Here is a 6,763-nt window from a genome sequence, read left to right on the forward strand (position 1 = left end):
ACTGGTTTGATGAGAACAAGACGTCCTGGCCGTTGAATGAGACCTCGTTGCCAGGACGGGAAGAAACTCCTCACTTGATCACCGAGAGGTTGCCAGTCAGCTCTGGACAGTTGGTGAATCGCCAGGGGAATGCCAGATACTTGCAAGGAAACTGCCCAAAGTCACATTGCAGATGTGCGGCAACTCTGCGCTGGTCGTCCTCCGTGCCGCGAATCAAGATCGCCTTTGACTTACTATAATTCACCTCCAAACCTGATGCATGGCCAAAGCTCGCCAGCGCCTGCTTGACAAAAATCAAATCCATCTCCGTTGGTTTGATGAACAACGCAACGTCATCCGCGTAGATTGATAACCTTTGTGTCGGAGAGATCCCAGTGAGGTTGCTAACCACCCCTTCCATAGCGCCTTTCCTGAACATCACCGTTAGGGCTTCCATCGCGATGACAAACAGTAATGGTGAGACGGGATCCCCTTGGCGAAGGCCGCAAGCATGCACAAAGCTCTGTCCCGGACATCCATTCACCACCACCTTTGTGATCAGGTGGTGGCCATATTGCTTGTCTGGTGTTTGACATGTTGATTCAGAGGTCACATCCCTACTGTAAATACTCTATCTATATGTGGTGCAGCCTGGGTCGTGGACTGCTGCGCTCCCATGGTGCCAGCGGCAACGGCCATGACAACCCTAGCCGCAAGGAGGGAGAAAACAAGACGCAGACGAGGAGAGGATAAATTTTGGACCCTCATAAATGGCATATGTGTGTCATGAAGCAATTTTGCTCTGACAATTTTTGAATGCAAGTTTAGTTACAAGAGGATGAGAACTTTAATTGTGAAGCATGAAACTTCCTGTTTGGATGACAAGTTTTAAATTTTTATGTGTTTATTTTTTGTTCATAGCAACTTTAGTGTAAATCAGGATGATGTTACTTCGTGCCATATATGTGGCACTTATTATTTGGTAAATTTTTCGAGAGGAAGTTGCGTGTGGTGGGAGGAAAGGAACACGCACGATTTCCCTGACGCGTACCGGGTTTTCCTTTTTCCAGTGGGGACACGTGGCATAGCCCTTCACTCGAACAAGTCGCTGTTAATGGGTCCCGTAAAAAAAGTTGCTGTTAACAGGGGGCAGAGTTGGACATGCACACGTAGTCGTACACGTGAACGACCACGACCAGAACACGTATATTTATTCCGCCGGCCTGCACTGCACCAGATCGAAAGAGACGAGGGGTAGAGAGCACATAGTCTTGTTCGCAAGGTCTTGACATTGCCAAACTGCCCTACATTCGCAGCACATAATCCCAGTCTACGATGGGATCAGCAGGAGACTGGTCGGGGCTGCCGGAAGGTCTCCTGCTCATCGCCATGGGGGCCATGGAGGTCGCCGACGTGGTCCGTTCGGGAGCCGTCTGCTCTGCCTGGCGCTCCGCCTACGCCACGTTCCGTCGCCTCCGCCTCCCCACGCCGAACCAGCCGCCCTGCCTGCTCTACGCCGCCGGGGACGCCGACGCTGCCGTGCTCTACTCCTTGTCCACCAACGCCACCTTCCGCCTACCGCCGCTCCACAGCGTCATCGGCTCGGCGCACGGGTTAGTGTTCACCACCGACGAGGCGGCCAACCCTTACCTCCTCAACCCCGTGACCGGCGCCCGGGCCGCGCTTCCGGCGATCACGACCCTCGAGCGCGTCAAGAGCAGCTTCCTGGACGGCGAGGGGAACACTGTGTACGACGTCGACCACGTGTGGGGAGGCGAGCCCGACAACATGCAGCACGTGACGGCGCACAAGGCGAGAGGCTGGATGTACAGCAGGGTGGCCATCTCCGGCGCCGCAGGGGGCGCGGCGGCCTGCACCGTCCTTCGCTAGTCCAGGCGACGAGTGCTGGACTCCTCTCCCTCAACTCAGATGGTTCTACCCTGGCTTCCCCACTGTCGTTCAAGACGACAAGAAAAGTGGCTTGTTTTACGTGCTACGCTCCGCCGGCAGCCTGCACGCTTTGGATCTGAGTGGTCCGTCCCCGGTGACGTGGCGCGTGGCGACCACGATGGGAAATCTCGTCCCTATGCACACCCCCTATCTCATCCCCACGCCGTGCGGCCGCAGCGTCTTGCTGGTGACGAGAAGCTTGTTCAGGTCCGTGGAGTTTCCGGAGGACGGGCAAGAGAAGAGCTCAGACGGGCGTGACAGACATCGCGTCAACGCCATCACCACCGGCATCTCGATCGAAACGATTGGTCTCAATCTCAACGGGAGAAGGCTAGAGAGGCCAAAAGGCGTGGTGGACAGTGCTATGTTCCTTGGGCTCCCGTCGCGCATCGGGCAAATAGCTCCCATGCGATGTCTTTGAGTTGAATTGTCTCTCATGCGACGTCGTTAGTTGTAATGGCTCTCATGCGACGTCTCCCAGCACAGAAATAGCTCAAGCAAGACAACCCGTTTACGGGGCTAGTTAGCTGTTAGTTAGGCTAAGGTTTGGTTAGGACACTGGGGGGTTATGTGCTCTAACTGGTGGGGTCTACCTAGGCGACCGATGACTGTGTGACCGTGCTCGACTCGCCCGTACTGGACTGGGCAAGCGGCGCCGCCGTAAGCATCTTCTCCGGCAGCGGTTTCTTATCCGCGGTGGTGGAGCGCATTTCTCGGCAGCGGCAGAGCTATTGCGAGTGAGCCCGAAACCCTAGTCCCACTCCCCAGAATTTTGGGGGATCTGTGGCCTCATGCTGCCCCTCTGTTTCTTGGCGATTTAGAATCTCGATTGGATCCGGGGGCTGTTTCTTCTCCGCGGCCCGGTGGTGGAGCTCCTTTCTCGGCAACGGCTATTGCGAGTGAGTATTTTCCAAACTCTAGTCCCATTCCCCAGAATTTTGGATAAATCTGTGGCCTCATGCTGCCCCTGTTTCTTGGCGTTTTAGAATCTCGATTGGATAGGAGCACGGGGGCTGAATGAGATGGAGCGAGGAGACAGTGCTTCAAATCGGTAATGCCGCCCTTTTTCTCTTTTAGCTGTTATCGAACTCGATTTGGTAGTGACTGTCGCCTACACTGCCGCCGCTGCCTACCATTGAAAAAACAGGGGGGAGGTTCAGGTTCTGCCACCACATTCGCAATTATAGTGGAATTTTTTGCTGTAAAACCAAGCTCAGTGATGGCAGTGTCCAAGACATTGATAGAGATACCACCGTGAGGTTGGATGTCGAATTTGCAGATGTTGATCCCCAGGAATTGGAGAGCATGAAGGAGAAGGCCGTGGGCAATTTGATGGAGAGAATTGGGGAGAGTATTGTTTGGGGTCTAGAACAAGAGGTATCTCTGCTATGTTTCGATAACTATAATGGTGAATATTTGAGAATTGAAGATGGAGAATCCATGGTTGCTGAAATTGATCAGCAAGAAGGGTGGGTAAGCAAACAAGTAACATTTTATGCAGAGCTAATTGATCTGCAAACTCATTTCAGAGTTGGTTATGTGCCATCAAAGATGGCTGCACAGGTGGAAGATGATGAGTGGGTTTCACAAAAGAAGATGTTGGCATTGTTGACTGAACCAACTGTAGTAGCCGAAGATACAGGGATTGATGCAGATGGAGAGGAGGGAACCCATGGTGCTAGGAAGATTGTTGTTGACTGGAATGCAGTAGAGTTGAATGAAAAAACAGATTTGGTCATTACACCAATATTTGACATTGATATGGCCGAAATGTTTGGCATTCAAGTTGATGACAAAGATAAGGAGAAGGATGACAGTTCTTTGCCTGCTGATGGTAACACAGACCCTAGAAATGCAAATGAGGATGAAGAAGAGCTGATGAGAGAGGCTGCAGATGATGTGGATGATGCAGATGATAATGAGCTGGTTTGTTTGTATGACAAAGAGAACCCAGTTATTGAGGTGGGAAAGTTGTGGCCAAGCATGAAGGCGTTTAGGATGTCTTTCAGGACCTATGCAGTGAGAAAAGAGTTTGATGCCAAGACTACGTGGACTGATCGAAAGAAATTTTATGCTCGGTGCAAAGGTTATGATGGTGGTGGCAATCCTTGCAAATGGTACTTGTCTACCAGACTACAACCTGATGGAAGTACAGTAAGGGTAAATCAAATACCACACCAGCATACATGTATGACCATTTCACAGAGAGTTTCAAAGATGACATCACAACTTTGGGTTACAGAGAAGATTACTCCTATTTTAGCCAAGACTCCAAACACTACTGCAAAGAGGCTTAAAGTTGACTTGGAGAAGCTGTACCCCATCCAGATGCAATATACCATAGTGTGGAAAGCAAAACAAAGGGCCATGAAATCATTGTATGGTGACTGGGCAAATAGATTTAGGATGTTGTATAGTTTTAAAGCAGATGTGGAGAAGAGGTCACCTGGAAGTGTGGTGGAGATAGATACAGAGGTAACAGAGGATGACAAGGTTTTATCCAGTAAGTTTTTTTATGTGTTTGAAGCCTTGCATAGATGGATTTAAAGCAGGTTGTCGTCCATATTTGAGCATAGACTCATCTTTTTTGACTGGAAAGTGGAATGGTCAGTTGGCTGCATGCAATGCTCTAGATGTACGCAACTGAATGTTCCCAATTGCAATAGGAATGTTTCAATCAGAGACAGAGGCATCATGGATATGGTTCATGATGCAACTGAAAAGATGCATAGGGCCAGTTTCTCCTTTGGCCATCCACACAGATGCATGTAAAGGGTTGGAAAATGCAGTAACAAATGTTTTCCCCCATGCTGAGCAGAGGGAGTGCTTTGGACATATGTGGATGAATCTGATAAAAAAATTCAGAGGAGATGAATTTGGGCGCATGTGGCCAGCAGCAAGATCCTACACCAGACAGAAACATTCCTATCACCTTGGTAAGATATTGGCATCATGTAGTGATAATGAATTTGCTTCATGGTTGAACACCCACCATTCTCTGTTGTGGTATAGATCAGGTTTTAATACTGCCATAAAATGTGATCATATCAATAACAACTTAGCAGAAAGTTTTAACAACAAAGTGAAGGATTTGAAAGACTTGCCTGTGCATGACATGGTGGACCAAATAAGGATCATGATCATGCGTTTGTGGGAATTGAGAGGAAAAATTGCTAATATTTTGGAAGGGGACAAGCTTCCAGCAGTGGTACAACAAGTGGTCAACAGGAGTAGAAATCTTTCACATCTATCTGTTGAGAAATTTTTCTTGTGGGATGCTGAAGTTAGAGATACAAAGAGTGGCAAGAGGCATGTGGTAAATACTGAGTTGCATGAGTGCACTTGCCAAGAGTGGCAACACACTGGAAAACCATGTGAGCATTCCATACTTTTTTGGCATCTAAACCCAGGTTAAATATGCACCCATATTTGCATGAGTATTATTCAGTACAAAAATTCAAAGCTGCATATGCAAGTCCAATTCCTGCACTGACTGACCAATCTCAGTGGCCTGAGGTGGAAATAGACTTTACCTTGTGTCCCCCTGTCACTAGAAGAAAGGCTGGGATGCCAAAACAAAGCAGATTCAAAGCTTGGTTTGAGAAAGGTGGTTGTAGTAAGAAGGGGAAAAATGAAAAGGAAAAGAATGATAAGCCCAAAAGGGCTCAAAAAGGTAACAAAAATAGGTGCAAGTTGTGTGAGGTACTTGGGCACATAATTTGTTCATCCAAATGCATCTACACTCCTCAGAGGCCAAAGTATGTTTATGTTACTGTTTTTGCAAGTTTTTGATTTTGCTACTTATTCTAGTATCTAACCAAGTGAAATGCTTTATTTTTAGGAGGAAGCGTGCAGAAAAAGCCCCACCTCTTGTTGTTGAACAATGCTGGCCAGTGAAAAAAGCAAGACCCAATGGCTTTAGAAGGAAGAGCACTAAGCAGATAATGTTTGGTGACAAAGATATGGAGCAAACTGAAACTGTTACAGCTGAACATGAGCTAAGTGTTTCTGTTTTGGACGATGTGATGCATACTGAATCTGTTTTGCAGGCGCTAGGGCAATATGAAATTGTTGCAGATGAAGCAACTGTTGTGCTGCCATGCGAATCTGCTTTGACAGCTGTGTTGCCATGTTTGAAGGTTGTGCTGCCAAGTGTTGAGTTGCAAACTGAAGTAGTTGAACAATGTGTGCCATCTACTCAATCTGCAGAAGTGCAAACTGAAGAAGTGGGACATGGTCAGGTGAAAAAGTTGAGGGGGCCTAGTGGAGTTGGCAAGAAAACCAAGGGGCCAAAAAGCAAGAGCATCATCATCAACCAACTATGCGCCGTGGAACCGAACGGTGGAAAAAAGGAGAAGAAATCGAGTGGTAGAAAGAAGCAAAAGAAATAGAGTCGAAATCATTCAAATTTGATGTGAAAACTTAAGTTTGTTGTTGTGAAAACTTATGTTCTTTCATGTGAAAACTTATGTGCTATGATGTTGATTTGACTTAAAATAAAATTCAAATTTGAACCTATCTCCAATATTTTTGGAGTTCATTTGTTTGTTCTGTGATGTTGCATTGTTTTATGTATTACTATGCACTTTAGTTCATAAATCCAACCCTTTTTGTGAAGTCCAACTCATAGTCACTGAAAATGTTGTCCAAACAGGCTCCAAAGTAAGGGAAAACGACCCCATTTCTAAGCAAGTTTTTTTCGACCTTCTCAAAATCACCCAAAAAGATTTTCTTAGCTTCTATTATACCTATATAGGATCAATACGAAGTCTCACCTTTTTTGAATAAGTATTCATATTATTAATTTATTTTTGAAAAACACCTTTTAATACAA

General features: G+C 47.0%; 1 pseudogene; it reads left to right on the forward strand.

Moving 5' to 3' along the window:
* The first annotated feature begins 1,201 nt into the window (after positions 1-1,201).
* LOC147973614 (uncharacterized) lies at positions 1,202-2,669 on the forward strand (annotated as a pseudogene).
* The last annotated feature ends 4,094 nt before the right edge of the window (positions 2,670-6,763 follow it).

The sequence above is a fragment of the Triticum urartu genome, chromosome 5A (assembly GCF_056163025.1).
Source record: "Triticum urartu cultivar PI428250 chromosome 5A, HENAU_Tu73, whole genome shotgun sequence".
NCBI lineage: Eukaryota > Viridiplantae > Streptophyta > Magnoliopsida > Poales > Poaceae > Triticum > Triticum urartu.